An 18,659-nucleotide genomic window follows, 5' to 3' on the forward strand; every position below is an offset into this window, starting at 1 on the left:
TAATCTTTCCTCATATGGGACCCTCTCTAAACCCCTAATCATTTTAGTTGCTCTTTTCTGAACCTTTTCTAGTGCTAGAATATCTTTTTTGAGGTGAGGAGACCACATCTGTACACAGTATTCGAGATGTGGGCGTACCATGGATTTATATAAGGGCAATAATATATTCTCAGTCTTATTCTCTATCCCCTTTTTAATGATTCCTAACATCCTGTTTGCTTTTTTGACCGCCTCTGCACACTGCGTGGACATCTTCAGAAAACTATCCACGATAACTCCAAGATCTTTTTCCTGACTCGTTTTAGCAAAATTAGCCCCCATCATGTTGTATGTATAGTTGGGGTTATTTTTTCCAATGTGCATTACTTTACATTTATCCACATTAAATTTCATTTGCCATTTTGTTGCCCAATCACTTAGTTTTGTGAGATCTTTTTGAAGTTCTTCACAATCTGCTTTGGTCTTAACTATCTTGAGTAGCTTAGTATCATCTGCAAACTTTGCCACCTCACTGTTTACCCCTTTCTCCAGATCATTTATGAATAAATTGAATAGGATTGGTCCTAGGACTGACCCTTGGGGAACACCACTAGTTACCCCTCTCCATTCTGAGAATTTACCATTAATTCCTACCCTTTGTTCCCTGTCCTTTAACCAGTTCTCAATCCATGAAAGGACCTTCCCTTTTATCCCATGACAGCTTAATTTACATAAGAGCCTTTGGTGAGGGACCTTGTCAAAGGCTTTCTGGAAATCTAAGTACACTATGTCCACCGGATCCCCCTTGTCCACATGTTTGTTGACCCCTTCAAAGAACTCTACTAGATTAGTAAGACACGATTTCCCTTTACAGAAACCATGTTGACTATTGCTCAAGAGTTTATGTTTTTCTATGTGTCTGACAATTTTATTCTTTACTATTGTTTCAACTAATTTGCCCGGTACCGACGTTAGACTTACCGGTCTGTAATTGCCAGGATCACCCCTAGAGCCCTTTTTAAATATTGGCGTTACATTAGCTAACTTCCAGTCATTGGGTACCGAAGCCGATTTAAAGGACAGGTTACAAACCTTGGTTAATAGTTCCGCAACTTCACATTTGAGTTCTTTCAGAACTCTTGGGTGAATGCCATCTGGTCCCGGTGACATGTTAATGTTGAGTTTATCAATTAATTCCAAAACCTCCTCTAGTGACACTTCAATCTGTGACAGTTCCTCAGATTTGTCACCTACAAAAGCCAGCTCAGGTTTGGGAATCTCCCTAACATCCTCAGCCGTGAAGACTGAAGCAAAGAATCCATTTAGTTTCTCCGCAATGACTTTATCATCTTTAAGCGCTCCTTTTGTATTTTCATCGTCAAGGGGCCCCACTGGTTGTTTAGCAGGCTTCCTGCTTCTGATGTACTTACAAAACATTTTGTTATTACCTTTGGAGTTTTTGGCTAGCCATTCTTCAAACTCCTCTTTGGCTTTTCTTATTACACTCTTGCACTTAAGTTGGCAGTGTTTGTGCTCCTTTCTATTTGCTTCACTGGGATTTGACTTCCACTTTTTAAAGGAAGTCTTTTTAACTCTCACTGCTTCTTTTACATGGTTGTTAAGCCACGGTGGCTCTTTTTTAGTTCTTTTACTGTTTTTCTTAATTTGGGGTATACATTGAAGTTGGGCCTCTATTATGGTGTCTTTAAAAAGGGCGTTCACTTTAGTCCCTTTTGGTCCTAGGACTGACCCTTGGGGAACACCACTTTAGTCACTGTACCTTTTAACTTTTGTCTAACTAACCCCCTCATTTTTGTATAGTTCCCCCTTTTGAAATTAAAGGCCACAGTGTTGGGCAGTTGAGATGTTCTTCCCACCACAGGGATGTTGAATGCTATTGTATTATGGTCACTATTTCCAAGCGGTCCCGCTATAGTTACCTCTTGGACCAGCTCCTGCGCTCCACTCAGGATTAAATCTAGAGTCGCCTCTCCCCTTGTGGGTTCCCGTACCAGCTGCTCCATGAAGCAGTCATTTAAAGTATCGAGAAATTTTAACTCTGCATTTCGTCCTGAAGTGAAATGTTCCCAGTCAATATGGGGATAATTGAAATCCCCCACTATTATTGGGTTCTTAATTTTGATAGCCTGTCTAATTTCCCTTAGCATTTCATCATCACTATTACTGTCCTGGTCAGGTGGTTGATAATAGATCCCTACTGTTATATTTTTACTAGAGCATGAAATTTCTATCCATAGAGACTCTATGGAACCTGTGGATTCGCTTAAGATTTTTACTTCATTTGAATCTACACTTTCTTTAACATATAGTGCCACTCCTCCCCCTGCACGGCCTGTTCTGTCCTTCCGATATATTTTGTACCCCGGAATGATTGTGTCCCATTGATTGCTCTCAGTCCACCAGGTTTCTGTGATGCCTATTATATCTATATCCTCCTTTATCACAAGGCACTCTAGTTCACCCATCTTATTATTTAGAATTCTGGCATTTGTGTACAAGCACTTTAAAAACTTGTCCCTGTTTATTAGCCTGCCTTTTTCTGATGTGCCAGATTCTTTTTTATGTGACTGTTTATCATCTGATCCGGCCCTTACATTATACTTCTCATTCCTCTGCTCCTGACTATAACCTGGAGATTCTCTATCATCAGACTCTCCCCTAAGAGAAGTCTGTGTCCGATCCACACGCTCCTCTGCAGCAGTCGGCTTTCCCCCATCTCCTAGTTTAAAAACTGCTCTACAACCTTTTTAATGTTTAGTGCCAGCAGTCTGGTTCCACTTTGGTTTAGGTGGAGCCCATCTCTCCTGTATAGGCTCCTCCCATCCCAGAAGTTTCCCCAGTTCCTAATGAATGTGAACCCCTCCTCTCTACACCATCGTCTCATCCACGCATTGAGACTCTGAAGCTCTGCCTGCCTACCTGGCCCTGCGCGTGGAACTGGGAGCATTTCTGAAAATGCCACCATAGAGGTCCTGGATTTCAGTCTCTTCCCTAGCAGCCTAAATTTGGCTTCCAGGACATCTCTCCTACCCTTCCCTATGTCATTGGTACCTACATGTACCACGACCACCGGCTCCTCCCCAGCACTACACATAAGTCTATCTAGATGCCTCGAGAGATCCGCAACCTTCGCACCAGGCAGGCAAGTCACCATACGGTTCTCCCGGTCATCACAGACCCAGCTATCTACATTTCTAATAATCGAATCTCCCATTACTAACACCTGCCTTTTCCTAGAAACTGGAGTTCCCTCCCCCGGAGAGGCAACCTCAGTGCGAGAGGCAACCCCAGCACCATCTGGAAGGAGGGTCCCAACTACGGGAAGGTTTCCCTCTGCTCCCATTGACTGCTCTACTTCCCTGGGCCCTTCTTCCTCCTCAACAGCACAGGAGCTGTCTAAGCGGAGGTGGGACAATTCTACAGTGTCCCGGAAAGCCTCATCAACATACCTCTCTGCCTCTCTCAGCTCCTCCAGTTCCACCACCCTGGCCTCCAAAGTCTGTACATGGTCTCTGAGGGCCAGGAGCTCCTTGAACCGACTGCACACATACGCCACCCGCCCACAGGGCAGGTAATCATACATGCAACAGTCAGTGCAATAAACTGGATAGCCCCCACTCTGCTGTTGGGCTTCTGCCTGCATTGTCTCCTAGTTAGTGAAAGGGTGGTTTACGGAAAGTAGTTTTGGACTGTGGTTCAGTTTATAGGTTTTAGGGGGGGGCCACGGGGAAGGGGTTAGGGCTGGTGAGGGACTCCCACTCCCTTCCCACTCCCCTTCTAAACTCCCTTGCGAAACTCCCTGTTAGCAGCCCCTGTTCTCAAAGCTCCCTGGTTGCTTGTGCGTGGCTTTATAAAGACAACTAAAGGGGGATACGAGGGAGGTCTATAAAACTATGACCGGCGTGGAGCAAGTAAATAAGGAAGAGTTATTTACTCCTTCTCATAACACACGAACTAGGGGTCACCAAATCAAATTAATAGACAGCAGCTTTAAAACAAACAAAAGGAAGTCTTTCTTCACGCACCACACAGTCAACCTGTGGAAATCTTTGCCAGAGGATGTCGTGAAGGCCAAGACTATAACAGGGTTAAAAAAAGCACTAGATAAATTCATGGAGGATAGGTCCATCTATGGCGCTTTGCCAGCGGTATCCCTAGCTAGGTATCCCTGTTTGCCAGAAGCGGGGCATGGGTGACAGGGGATGGAGCACTTGATGATTCCCTGTTCTGTTCATTCCCTCTGGGGCACCTGGCATTGGCCGCTGTCAGCAGACAGGATACTGGGCTAGGTCTTTAACTTGGACGGGTAGCTGGGAAGACAGTCAATCAGACAGAACCCGTTCAACAAACCTTTTCATTTCCTTGTTATTGCCTGACTCCTTTAATTCTTTTCTTTTTCCTTATTTCCCAGCAGACCGACTAGCCACCAGATTTGGGTGCTAGCAGAGGGACCTGACGAGCTCCTTCTTTTCGGCAGCGTTGAACATGCCAGGGCACAGTCAGATTCTGGATGCTCATCTGAATGTAACGCCTAGCGCTCACCTTTATTTCTGTTTCTTAGCTCTTTTGGGCCATCGATCTTTGGTCTGACCCGTAGGATCCCTGCATTAGGAGAGATGGCTAATTAATGAGCCCATAAACCTTGGAAATCAAATGAAACCTGAAGTCCGTAGAAGACCTCGAAAGGCCCTTGGGGGGTGGAGTGCGAGCTGAGGAAGAGTTCCCTGCACAGCTTACCTCTCCATTCTCGTTTTCCTGTCCTGAGCGCAAAAGCCAGGAAGCAGCTCCGGGTAGGGAGGGGATACCATATGTGTGCAGTGGTTAGACAGGAAACAGCAAGGAACTGGACTCGTATGGAGTGAAACTGTAAGCATCTTCTGTATGCCTGATGACTGCAGGTTTGAGAGAGTTATGTGGGAAGTGGAGGCTTTCGGTGGGCTTTCAGAGGAAATGTAATGGAAAGGCAGCCGAAAGTGGAATCCCAGGTTTTTAAACAATCCTCCACTAACACACCAAACAGCTCAGGTCTAGTTACTCATTGAAAATTAGAATAAAGTTACAGCAAGATTTCATCATAAATGAAGTCAAACCCTAAAGATTTCAGAACACAACTGCTATAAGGAGCCACGAGGGAAGCAATACAAAGTCAACCTTGCCTCAGAGAAAGGCAGTTAAACAATTTCTCTTTTTTAAAGCATAATCTCCCCAAACGGAAGGGCACTGTTCCCGGAGAAGGGTCCTGGAGAGGGTTTTCCTCGTTGGTGCCGGCCATCCACCTCCCCGAAAGGCGGGAGCTAGGTCGACGGAAGAATTCTTCCGACCAAGGCGCGGACTGATGTAGCCGCGCCGATTTACGTTCCCCGTGCAGCCCAGGCCCGAGGGTCGGTGCGTGCTGAACAGTTAAGTCAAAACAGCTCCGTCCGTCAGAGGTGTGCAAAAGGGAAAACCCGCTCCTGGGCGACACGGCCACGCCGCCCTAACCCGCAGCGTAGCTAAAGGGCATTCGGGGAGGCGGTGGGTGGGCCTCAAGCGACGGAAAGCCCTCCTCCAGCATGGGGTTGTGACAGCCTAGTCTCCGTAGCACAGACAGGGTGGCCACCAAGAGACAGGAACAGACAGCGAAAGCCAAAGCGGCCCCAGGGCAGGGGGCGAGAATGCCTGTTGGACGAGGAGACCAGGTGGGACAGGCATTTTGGACAGGCCGTCCTCCCGTCAAAGGAGGAAGAGCCCGAGAAGAAGGGCCGGGCAAGAAGCTACAAGCAGGGAAAGAAGCAGAGCAGGCAGGCAGGCCTCCCTTAGAGCCAAGGAAGGCACCCGTCCAAGCCCCCCAAAAGCAGACTAGAGAGCAGATCAGCTGCAAAAGACCAGGGAAAGCGAAGAACACAGAGAGACCCAAGTAAAGTTTCAGAGCTGAGCTTTGCTTACAAGGAGGAACTTGTGACAAAGATACCTAGAAGTACAGGGCCTGTGGAAAAGAGCACTCCCAAAGGGCCAGAATAACAACTGCTTTCCTGAGAATCTGCTTTGCAGTGCACTAAGCCTAAACAGGCCACTGTCAGTTGTCTGTTTTTGAAACCAATCACCAGGGGAGAGCGCGAACGCAGTCCCCCACTACCACAAATTATGCAGTCGAGTTTTCCCACATTTGGGGAAATCGCAGGGGTCAGCACACCTGGCAGTGCAATGGATAAGCCTCACCCTGGGAAAACCACCTTCGTGATCATGGTATCTCCCCTGCCAGGTAAGTATGAGTTCCTGCTGCCCGGCCGCCGCCCGCCCTCGCTCGCCCCGCACTTATAACACACGGGGCGGACCGCCGCGCCCCCACCGCCGGCCTCGCCCCCACCGGCCCACACTGCCGACAGCTGCCCCGACGTGGGCCCCGGAGACCTTCCCTTCCCCACGCCGAGCTCCCGGTGCCAAAGTCGGGCCCTGCCTGGCAGCCTGCGTCCGCTCCCACGATGCTCTGCTCGCACACAGATCTGCATACCTGCTCACGCGGCTCCGCCCCTCCGCTCGGGCCCCTCCCCCTGCCCGCCCGGGCCTCGCTCTTGCGTGCTCAGCTCTTTGAGCTCAGATGGGGTGTAGTGCTCAGATCGAGTGCGACAGACCTTAACTTTGCCATGTGAGGGTCATTCTATCCCCATTACCTGGCTTGCTTATTTATACCTATGACTGTCTTTAACTGTTGTATGGGTGATGTACCCTCACTGCTTGCTGACTGTATCTTGAACTCACCCACAGTATACCCCACATTGGGGACATTGCACACTGTATAAAAGTTATGTGCTGTCCAATACCCTAAAGTACTAGCATCCCCCTATACTCTGTATGTCACCCCTGATGACCAGTAACTGATGTTACAAACTAAACTCTCTGTATTATCTATTCTTAAACATTTTCTAATAAACATTTAAAACTAAAATCGCCCTATACTCTGTATGTCACCCCCGATGACCAATATCTGACGTTTCAACTCTCTGTATCGTTCATTTTCAAATATTTTCTAATAAACTTTTAAATCTTGGCCTATCCAAGGCCGTGATCAAGTGTCTTGATGTTTTTGGTCCTTTGGCCTCGAGATGAAAACCTTGTCTGTGTCTTGGGAACCTTGAGGTAAAAAATTATCTAAGTTGTAGCGGGTCCCGTCCCGGGAAGCCAGGCCATCAGAGAGACGACGTGGCCCACCTGCTGCTGGGGAAAGAGTGCAGCTTGCATTTCGCTTCTCTCTCGCTCTCTCTCGCTCTCTCCCCACCGGAAGTTGGTCCAATACAAGAATGACCTCCCCTGCCTTGTCTCACGTCAGTTTCTCCTCAGGGCAGAAGGTCGGGTGTTGTCAGCCACTCTCCAGAAACTGGACGGCCACTCGATCCCTTTTGTTACCTGCCAAGTGAGGCTGAGTGCACTGGCAGGCAGCGCCGTTTGAAGAAGTGGAAGATTGGACAAATGACCAGGGAGGAGTATAAAAATATTGCTCAGGCACGCAGGAGTGAAATCAGGAAGGGCAACTCACGCTTGGAGTTGCAGCTAGCAAGAGATGTTAAGAGTAACAACAAGAAGGGTTTCTTCAGGGATGTTAGCAACAAGAAGAAAGTCAAGGAAAGTGTGGGCCCCTTACAGAATGAGGGAGGCGACCTAGTGACAGAGGATGTGGAAAAAGCTAATGTACTCAATGCTTCCCCACCCTCCCCCTTCGTGATTTTGTCTTCACGAACAAAATCAGCTCCCAGACTGCTGCTCTGGGCAGCACAGCATGGAGAGGAGGTGACCAGCCCTCTGTGGAGAAAGAAGTGCTTCGGGACTATTTAGAAAAGCTGGATGAGCACAAATCCATGGGGCCGGATGCGCTGCATCCGAGGGTGCTAAAGGAGTTGGCGGGTGTGATTGCAGAGCCACTGGTCATTATCTTTGAAAATTCATGGCCATTGGGGGAGGTCCCAAATGACTGGGAAAAGGCTAATGTAGTGCCCATCTTTAAAAGAGGGAAGAAAGAAGGAGGATCCGGGGAACTACAGGCCAGTCAGCCTCACCTCAGTCCCTGGAAAAATCATGGAGCAGGTCCTCAAGGAATCAATTCTGAAGCACTTAGAGGAGAGGCAAGTGATCAGGAGCGGTCAGCATGGATTCAGCAAGGGCAAGTCACGCCTGACTAACCTAATTGCCTTCTGTGAGGAGAGAACTGGGTCTGTGGATGAGGGAAAAGCAATGGATGTGTTCTTCCTTGACTTTAGCAAAGTTTTTGATACGGTCTCCCACAGTATTCTTGTCGGCAAGTTCAAGAAGTTTGGGCTGGATGAATGGACTATAAGGTGGACTATAAGCTGGCTAGGTCCTCGGGCTCAACGGGTAGTGATCAATGGCTCCACGTCTAATTGGCAGCCGGTCTCAAGCGGCGTGCCCCAAGGCTCGGTCCTGGGGCCGGTTGTGTACAATATCTTCGTTAAGGATCTGGAGGATGGCGTGGACTGCACTCTCAGCAAGTTTGCAGATGACGCTAAACTGGGAGGAGCGGTCGATACGCTGGAGGGTACGGATAGGCTACAGAGGGACCTAGACAAATTGGAGGATTGGGCCGAAAGAAACCTGATGAGGTTCAACAAGGACAAGTGCCCAGTCCTGCACTTAGGACGGAAGAATCCCGTGCACTGCTCCAGACTAGGGACCGAATGGCTAGGCAGCAGTTCTGCAGAAAAGGACCTAGGGGTTACAGTGGACGAGAAGCTGGATATGAGTCGACAGCGTGCCCTTGTTGCCAAGAAGGCTAACGGCATTTTGGACTGTATACGTAGGGGCATTGCCAGCAGATCGAGGGATGTGGTCGTTCCCTTCTCTTCGACGTTGGTGAGGCCTCATCTGGAGTACCGTGTCCGGTTTTGGGCCCCACACTGCAAGAAGGATGTGGAAAAACTGAAAAGAGTCCAGCATAGGGCAACAAAAGTGATTAGGGGGCTGGAAGACATGATTTATGAGGAGAGGCTGAGGGAACTGGGATTGTTTAGTCTGCAGAAGAGAAGAATGAGGGGGGAGTTGATCGCTGCTTTCAACTACCTGAAAGGGGGTTCCAAAGAGGATGGATCTAGACTGTTCTCAGTGGCACCAGATGACAGAACGAGGAGCAATGGTCCCAAGTTGCGGTGGGGAAGGTTTAGGTTGGATCTTAGGAAAACCCTTTTTCACTAGGAGGGTGGTGAAGCACTGGAATGGGTTCCCTAGGGAGGTGGTGGAATCTCCTTCCTGAGAGGTTTTTAAGGTCAGCCTTGACAAAGCCCTGGCTGGGATGATTTAGTTGGGGATTGGGTTGGACTAGATGACCTCCTGAGGTCCCTTCCAACCCTGATATTCCATGATTTGAAGCTGTTCCCGTGTATCAAGGTGAGCTGCAGCTCAGCGAACCCCAAGGATCTGAGCGAGGCGAGCTACTTTGCAGCAGAGGCAGACCAAGCAGCAGGTACAACGCGGGGTCGCACCCCGGCCGGCAGATAGAATCTCATGTGCGAGATCCCGGCTCCCGTTACTTTGCAACGTGTGTGCGTTTGCTCCGGGTTTTAGCTGTGGGCCAAGTGCCCTCTGCCTTCTCGTCCGGGCTCCGTCCTCCATGCGCCTGGGCATCAGCGGGACTGTCTTAGGAGAGCAGCTGCCGCATCCCAATCTCCGCCCAGCCGGGGAAGGAGCAGAGGCAGCCCAGAGAAAAGACTCCTTTGAGCGCCGGAGACGGCCGGAGCATCTTATTTGCATAGCCACAGTGCATTGCGCGCAGCGAAGCGAGTCCCTGGTCGAGGGGCTGGTTTTGCTCCCTGTGTCCCCGGTTTCGATGATCCAACTCGGGCTGCCAATCGGTTCAATTCCATTTCCTCTGAAAGCTAGCGGTGTAGCGGGCTGGGAGAGTAGTCACCCTGACTTTTGGGAGCGTAGGCGGTTGCCCCGGCAGCACCTCGCCACAAGTTCTACATACTCTGCTTTCTCTTCAGTTCGTATAAATCTTTAGCCTTTGGAGAGGAATGTTGATGAGTTTGTACCCAATTTTTTAAGGCTTTGCTTTAGCAAGGCTGTTGTCTGCTGTGAGAAAAACAGAAGAGTGCTCCCTGAGCTGGTGTCACTGGCTGAAGCTTTTTGATAGTATGAAAAAAGCTCAGATCTCTGCAAATGTTTTTTTTGGGTTTTTTTTTCTTTAAACTTCTTGTGCCAGTGAGATGGCTTCCTAGCTAGCCAGGGACTGTTTTGTGATGTGTATTCCGCTGGCTCTTTAGTTTTGTATGTTTTTAGCAGGAACGGTGGAGGAGAGTATCACGGTGGAAGAGCAGCAAAGAAATGTGTTGTTGTTTGTGTTAACGTTTGGTTTGTCCTAAGAGTGTCTGGTTTGGAGTCATTTGTAACTCTTCGGTTAAAAGTTATTGGTAACAGCTTATTATTGGGCCCCTGAGTTGAAAGGCTGCTCTTGCAGATTTTAGTTTGTCATTGTTGAAAGGTCAGTTCAAGAGCTGCTTTCTTAGTCTAGTCCGTGAGGGTTCTTCTGCCGCCCTCCTTAATATACCTTCCAGAAGGTGATTGCATGGTTTCCCTCATCTTCCCACAGAAGAGAAATTGTCCATCCCTTTCCTGTTGGGAAAACACCAGTGTTTTAACTTAGGAAACGGTAAACGTTTTGCCCAGATGAGGGCTGGTTCATAGGAGCAGAAGAAGAGGAAGGTTGTGGCCCTTTGAGTCAGATTCCTAGTGTTTCAGGCCAGAAGGAACCAGCTGATCACCTCAGAGCGACTAAGGGGCACCAATGCCCCAAATGGCGAGGAATTGCTTTGATGCAATTGACTGTCTGTTTGAGCTAGTTCTGTGGGAAGGAGAAGAAAAGAGCCTCGGGGTTGCGGAATAGCGCCTGCATAGGCTTTCTTTGCCCTGTTTTGCTGTAAGAGTTAACCGTGAGAGATTGGTAGTCCAGGTCAGTGGGTGGGTTTATGGAAATTAGGAGTATAGAGGGGAAACCAGGGAGAGGAAGGCGTCTGCAAGACTTGTCTGTCTTTGAACAGAATTGTGTGTTAAGGGTTCTTGCTTTGAAGTCTTCCACTGGAGTCATTTTGGGGAAGTGATTCTCAGGTAGAGTTCCTGAGTTGTGGTGTTTGTTGCGGTTCTGGGAGATCGTCCTGGTGAGGTCAAAATGGGTGGGCCCAGGGGTGTGCGTGCGTAGCAGAGTGTGAGTATTGTTTCTTGGCTCCTTGGAGCTCAGATCAAAGTGTTGTCTCTGTTCTTATCAGTTTAATCTCTGATACGTCCTTGATGTGAGGACTGTATATTAACTTGATTTTTGAAGCAGGGGGGGTTAGAACAGAAGCTTGCTTTGTCTGCCCTATGGATTGACCTGGTATTGCAGTCCTTCCAGGAACGGTGTATCTCCTTTAGAGAAGAACCTTCTGGTTAAAAAAGCAGAAAAGAGTTGAACTGTGATACTTTCTTTAAAGCAAATGTTTTTTGAAGTAGCAGAAAAATCTGGGTGTTTTTCTTTCTTTACAGTTTCTTGGAAGTGTTTTGTGAGTCTATAGATGTGAGAGGTTCTTCTTTTTCTTGCTAGAGAGTTATTTAAGAAGCTGGACTCCTTCTTTCTGCTGTGAGTCTTTTCAACAGTATGAGGGACAAATGCTTTCCAGATTCTGGGTCTGTTGGGGAGATGGGATTTTTTTGTTTGTTTTTTTTTTTGTATTTTTGGGGGCGGGGGGTGGGGCGGTTGGTAATATTTGAGGTCACGTGTATATCCACAACTGCATGAGTTACATAGACTTCTCCCCACCCGGCCTACGTTCTATGTATCTTGGTTCGTAAGATCAAGACAAGGCACTAGGTGTCGTGCTGCACCCGGCACACAGGGGCCCCAATCCTGATTTCCCCCCCCAAGCCTACTGTAATCTAAATGCTACATAATAACCCTTAGCTTCTCATTGTTGCCATCCTAGCTATTGGAAAATCCCCCAAATCATGACAGTGGCTTACAAATCAGGAGGATTCTTTTTTAAAAAAATGTAATGTGGGTTCTCTTTCTTTCCCTTCTGGTTTTCTGAACCAGGCAAGCTAGAAACTTACCTTTCTAGTGTGGCCAGAGCCCCAGAGAGCAGCAGACCCGGCGCCTGGGGCTGGCAGGCAGCGGAGCTCCTCACTTTAATTTCACCCACCAAGTATCAAGTGTGAACTCCTCAGGCACTAGAACAGCCTTAACATGGAGTCACAGACAGACCCCTTGGGTACCCTGACTCTATCTTGCCACCCAGGGGTAGTAGAAGCTGCTGTAACATGCAAGCTCTGTATGTCCTTTAGGACTAACCCTAGCCAAACAGCCGGGATCCCTTGCTGATGCTTAGAAGGTGTGCCGGCTCCCTGAAGTCCAAGCAGCATCGTGGGGAGGGGAGAACAACAGTTTCTCCTGACAGGGATTTTTATTCCATTCCCCCAGAGCTCAAGCTGATGGGGGCGAGTGTTTGTGCAGGGCTCTGCCTCCTCGTAGGTGTGTGAGAAGGAGCAATCAACCAAGTCTTTTGTCCACGGATGATCCACAGTGGCTTGTCTGATGTCTTAGTCAGGGCCTTCTCTTGTTGGAAAGGAGATGACGCCTCTTCTGGTAAACTACCATTTCACACTTGGTAATACTTCTCTCCTGACTGGTGGCGTGGCGGCGGCAAGGGGGTTTACAGCTTTAGTGCCAACACTTATATATCACCTTACAACATGGGCTACGGCTATTATAGGTGAGAATAATGCATGCAGCAACTCACGAGCTTGTCATAAACTCTAAACATGTTTTTATAAAGCTAATGCCTGTTTTAACAACACTAACAAACAGGTGAGCAAGACTAGTTTCCAGCCATGCGTTTGTCACTTTTCAGTAAGGCCTAGGGGCCTTGGCATGAGCTGGCACCTGGTCTGCCAGTGTCAGAAGAGGATCTGCCCTCTCTTATCCCCAGGTGTCTGTACTCGGAGCAGTACTGTTCAACTTATTCATAAATGATCTGGTGAAAGGGCTAAACAGTGAGGTGGCAAAATTTGCAGACGATACAAAATTGCTCAAGAGAGTTAAGTCCCAGGCAGACTGCCAAGAGCCACAAAGAGATCTCACAAAACTGGGTGACGGGACAACCGAATGGCAGATGAACGTCGGTGCTCATAAGTGCAAAGTAATGCACATTGGCAAACATAATCCCAACTATCCCTATAAAACGATGGGGTCTAAATTAGCTGTTACCACGCGAGAAAGAGATCTGGAAGTCGTTGTGGATAGTTCTCTGAAAACATCCACTCAATGTGCAGCAGAGCATTGGGAATCATTAAGAAAGGGACAGGTAATAAGACAGAAACTATCATATCGCCTCAATATCAATCCATGGTATGCCCACCTCTTGAATACTGCATGCTGATGCGGTCGCCCCAATCTCAAAAAAGATATATGGGAATGGGAAAGATTCAGAAACGGACAACAAAGATGATGAGGGGATATGGACCAGCTTCCATCTAAGAAGAGATTCATAAGATTGGGACTTTTCATCTTGGAAAAGAGACGACTAAAGGGGGATACGAGGGAGGTCTATAAAACTATGACCGGCGTGGAGCAAGTAAATAAGGAAGAGTTATTTACTCCTTCTCATAACACATGAACTAGGGGTCACCAAATCAAATTAATAGGCAGCAGCTTTAAAACAAACAAAAGGAAGTCTTTCTTCACGCACCACACAGTCAACCTGTGGAACTCTGCCAGAGGATGTCATGAAGGCCAAGACTATAACAGGGTTCAAAAAAGCACTAGATAAATTCATGGAGGATAGGTCCATCTATGGCGCTTTGCCAGCGGTATCCCTAGCTAGGTATCCCTGTTTGCCAGAAGCAGGGCATGGGCGACAGGGGATGGAGCACTTGATGATTCCCTGTTCTGTTCATTCCCTCTGGGGCACCTGGCATTGGCCGCTGTCAGCAGACAGGATACTGGGCTAGGTCTTTAACTTGGATGGGTAGCTGGGAAGACGGTAAATCAGACAGAACCCGTTCGACAAACCTCTTCATTTCCTTGTTATTGCCTGACTCCTTTAATTCATTTCCTTTTCCTTATTTCCCAGCAGACCGACTAGCCACCAGATTTGGGTGCTAGCAGAGGGACCTGACGAGCTCCTTCTTTTCGGCAGCGTTGAACATGCCAGGGCACATTCAGATTCTGGATGCTCATCTGAATGTAACGCCTAGCGCTCACCTTTATTTCTGTTTCTTAGCTCTTTTGGGCCATCGATCTTTGGTCTGACCTGTAGGATCCCTGCATTAGGAGAGATGGCTAATTAATGAGCCCATAAACCTTGGAAATCAAATGAAACCTGAAGTCCGTAGAAGACCTCGAAAGGCCCTTGGGGGGTGGAGTGCGAGCTGAGGAAGAGTTCCCTGCACAGCTTACCTCTCCATTCTCGTTTTCCTGTCCTGAGCGCAAAAGCCAGGAAGCAGCTCCGGGTAGGGAGGGGATACCATATGTGTGCAGTGGTTAGACAGGAAACAGCAAGGAACTGGACTCGTATGGAGTGAAACTGTAAGCATCTTCTGTATGCCTGATGACTGCAGGTTTGAGAGAGTTATGTGGGAAGTGGAGGCTTTCGGTGGCTTTCAGAGGAAATGTAATGGAAAGGCAGCCGAAAGTGGAATCCCAGGTTTTTAAACAATCCTCCACTAACACACCAAACAGCTCAGGTCTAGTTACTCATTGAAAATTAGAATAAAGTTACAGCAAGATTTCATCATAAATGAAGTCAAACCCTAAAGATTTCAGAACACAACTGCTATAAGGAGCCACGAGGGAAGCAATACAAAGTCAACCTTGCCTCAGAGAAAGGCAGTTAAACAATTTCTCTTTTTTAAAGCAGCCTAATCTCCCCAAACGGAAGGGCACTGTTCCCGGAGAAGGGTCCTGGAGAGGGTTTTCCTCGTTGGTGCCGGCCATCCACCTCCCCGAAAGGCGGGAGCTAGATCGACGGAAGAATTCTTCCGACCAAGGCGCGGACTGACGTAGCCGCGCCGATTTACGTTCCCCGTGCAGCCCAGGCCCGAGGGTCGGTGCGTGCTGAACAGTTAAGTCAAAACAGCTCCGTCCGTCAGAGGTGTGCAAAAGGGAAAACCCGCTCCTGGGCGACGCGGCCACGCCGCCCTAACCCGCAGCGTAGCTAAGGGTATTCGGGGAGGCGGTGGGTGGGCCTCAAGCGACGGAAAGCCCTCCTCCAGCATGGGGTTGTGACAGCCTAGTCTCCGTAGCACAGACAGGGTGGCCACCAAGAGACAGGAACAGACAGCGAAAGCCAAAGCGGCCACAGGGCAGGGGGCGAGGCTGCCTGTTGGACGAGGAGACCAGGTGGGACAGGCGTTTTGGACAGGCCGTCCTCCCGTCAAAGGAGGAAGAGCCTGAGAAGAAGGGCCGGGCAAGAAGCTACAAGCAGGGAAAGAAGCAGAGCAGGCAGGCAGGCAGCTCCCCTTAGAGCCAAGGAAGGCACCGGTCCAAGCCCCCCAAAAGCAGACTAGAGAGCAGATCAGCTGCAAAAGACCAGGGCTCTCCATGTCGACTCCGCCACCTCCGTTCGCAGTGGTGGAGTTCCGGAGTCGACAGGAGCGCGTTCGGGGATCGATATATCGCGTCTAGATGAGACGCGATATATCGATCCCTGAAAAATCGATCGCTACCCGCCGATACGGCGGGTAGTGAAGACGTATGCTCTCTCTCTCGCTCGCTCGCTCTCTCTCCCCACCAGAAGTTGGTCCAATACAAGAATGACCTCCCCTGCCTTGTCTCACCTCAGTTTCTCCTCAGGGCAGAAGGTCGGGCGTTGTCAGCCACTCTCCAGAAACTGGACGGCCACTCGATCCCTTTTGTTACCTGCCAAGTGAGGCTGAGTGCACTGGCAGGTGGCGCTGTTTGAAGAAGTGGAAGATTGGACAAATGACCAGGGAGGAGAATAAAAACATTGCTCAGGCACGCAGGAGTGAAATCAGGAAGGGCAACTCATGGTTGGAGTTGCAGCTAGCAAGAGATGTTAAGAGTAATGACCTCCCCTCCCCTCACAAAAAACCCACCTTTCCAAACAGTCCTTCTTTCCCAGCCCCCTAATTTTGCTTTCACACCCTGGGACCATCTCCTCGCTTTGTCCCTCCCCGCCCCCAGGTGAAGCAGAGATGGAGGCAATTTCAGCCACTGGAGACAGCCCCAGCGAGCGCTGCAGCCCGCCCCGGGCGGGGGCGGGGGGAGGGGTGTTTGCAGACACAGGAAGGGAGCAGCTGGGAGCGGTGGGTGCTGGGAAGAAGGAGGCAGGAGAACTAAGCCCAGAGATGGGACATGGGGCAGCTCCTGGGGGCGGGGCTCTGTCACAGCCTGGGGGGGGCAGCTCCTGGGGGCGGGGCTCTGGCACAGCACGGGGGCGGGGCAGCTCCCGGGGGCGGGACTCTGGCACAGCCCGGGGGCGGGACAGCTCCTGGGGGCGGGGCTCTGGCACAGCCCGTGGGCGGGGCAGCTCCTGGAGGCAGGGCACTGGCACAGCCCGGGGGCGGGGCAGCTCCTGGGGGCGGGGCTCTGGCACAGACCGGGGGCGGGGCTCTGGCACATTGTGACGCAGGAGCCCGGGCTCAGCAGCTGCTCCCGGGTGTCCACGTGCTGCCAACAGCGCTGGACCGCCCGGGCCGGAGCGGAGCCGCTGTTCTCAGCTGCAGCAGGATCTGCCCCCGGCCCCGCTGGGATCCAGGTGGGGACAGAGCCTGGGGCCCGGGGGTTCCCCGTTGTGTGGCTGGCGGGGGCGGGCGGGGAGAAGCCGGAGCTGCAGGCGGGGGAAGGGCAGTGGGGCAGGCGGGGGTTGAACGGTCTCTGTGCAGCCGGGAAAGTCCAGGGGGAGAGTGTGTGTGAGTCGGGGGGGGGGGGAGATACCTGCCTCCTTCTCCTGTCTGTGCCACTTCCCTCCCCAGTACTGGTGACAAGTCTCTCTGGTTCTCCCCCTTTTCTCTCCCCTCACCACACAGGACTGTCAAACCCAAGGAGATTCCCTCGTTTTTCCTAAAATTATTGACTCTCTAGGCTCTTATTTTTCCTGATTTTTTTTCTATAATTTTCAAATGTCAGTTTAAATTCTCCTCATATTTGGAGGGGGGGGCTTCCCCCACCCCCCATTTCATCTGCAGCAATTCGTCCTTGTTGGGGTGGGAAATTGTTGCCCTGAGTCATTCCCCAAAGGGGATGGGGGTTCCTGGGTGCTGTGTGGGGGAGCCCTGAGACACGGCTCCCTCTGGGGTGGAGATGGGGTGGCCATTCTCTGCCAGCCACAGGGCATGGCTGGGGCACCGGTGGGGAAGGAGGAACCAGTGTCCCCTATGGAGCCTGCCCAGCCCCTTTGGTTCTGCTCCTTTCTAGCATTTTGTTCAGAGACTTTATTACTGCAGAGGCTGAAAAACGTCTGTGGATTTACCCCTGGCAGGAGGGGTCAGGTCTGCACTGTAATAAAGAGATCAAGCATTTCCCAGCATGGCAGAGTCTAGGATGTCTGTCTGCAGGGAAAGGGCCTGGGGGAATCGTGATGTGAAATGAACTAAAGCCAGTTCTGAAACCTCCACCACTGCCCTTCTCATCCTGCCAGGCTGCAGAATGACGCTCACGTCTCGCTCTGGTTCATCCCATCCTCCCATGGGACAGGGAAGGGAAATGGCTGCAGAGGAGCCTGTTCAGGTAGGGATTATTGGGGGTTATTGGTGGGTTCCTGCTGGAGGGAGAGTGACAGCAGATACACAGGAGGTGGAAGGCTTGGGCAGTCTGGTTTAGAGGTTGGAGCGGGGCAGGAAATTCACAGGGTGGAGAATGGGAGGAAGCCAGGGTGTAGCAAACCTGTTGGGATCTGGTTAATATGTGGCTTCCATTCTAGGAACAGACCCATGAGGGTAGAAGGTGGAAATGCTCTGATTTGTGGAAGAGCAAAGAACACAGCTAGGTGGGGCTAGGTAAAGGGAGCAGAATCCCAGGGCTGGAGCCTCACCCGACTAACCAGCGGCTGCTGTGAGATGTAGAGGGGGCACCCACCAGTGAGGCCTAGTCAGGGGTTCTCAACTGTTTTCTTTCTGAGGCCCCTCAACATGTTATAAAAACCCCACTGCCCTGCATATGCCTGGTTTTCTGCACAGAAAAGCCAGGGCTGGTGTTAGGGGGTAGCAAACAGGGGCATTGCCTGGGGCCCCATGTGACAGGGCCCCCCACAGAGCTAATTGCTCCAGCTTTGGCTTCAGCCCCTGGTGGCAGGGCTCATGGCCCCAGGCAGGGAGGTTTGGGCTTTCTGCCCTGGGCCCAAGCGAGTCTAACACTGGCCCTGCTTGGAGGAGCCCCTGAAACCAGCTCGCAGCCCCCCAGAGGTCCAGGGACCCCTGCTTGAGAACCACGGCCTTAGGGGATATGCCCCTCCCCCATACCCAGCTCCAGGGCTGGCCTTAGAGAAAATGGCACCCTGGGTGAACTTGTATTTTGGTGCCCCCCACCACCCCTGGCCCTCACGGGCTCCCCACCATCACGTCCAGGCCCCGGTGCCTCCCTCTATTGCTTAATTTGTATTGAAAGAGGTGCCAGAGCTCAGCCATGGCACAAATTCAGCACTGGCAGGGCGGCCTGATAGCAGCGGCTGCTGGCCGAGCGCCAGCTC

At 50.6% G+C, this 18,659-nt stretch overlaps 2 non-coding genes and 1 pseudogene across 2 annotated transcripts; 2 read left to right on the forward strand and 1 right to left on the reverse strand.

Annotated features, from left to right (window-relative positions):
- Positions 1-6,083: 6,083 nt before the first annotated feature.
- Positions 6,084-6,249, reverse strand: LOC123357569. The gene has a single exon (XR_006575572.1). It is a non-coding gene; the product is annotated as a U1 spliceosomal RNA (small nuclear RNA).
- Positions 6,250-9,948: 3,699 nt separating this feature from the next.
- LOC123357575 lies at positions 9,949-10,048 on the forward strand (annotated as a pseudogene).
- Positions 10,049-11,191: 1,143 nt separating this feature from the next.
- LOC123357579 lies at positions 11,192-11,387 on the forward strand. The gene has a single exon (XR_006575579.1). It is a non-coding gene; the product is annotated as a U2 spliceosomal RNA (small nuclear RNA).
- The last annotated feature ends 7,272 nt before the right edge of the window (positions 11,388-18,659 follow it).

Source organism: Mauremys mutica, unplaced genomic scaffold (assembly GCF_020497125.1).
Source record: "Mauremys mutica isolate MM-2020 ecotype Southern unplaced genomic scaffold, ASM2049712v1 000807F_np12_obj, whole genome shotgun sequence".
NCBI classification, from domain to species: domain Eukaryota; kingdom Metazoa; phylum Chordata; order Testudines; family Geoemydidae; genus Mauremys; species Mauremys mutica.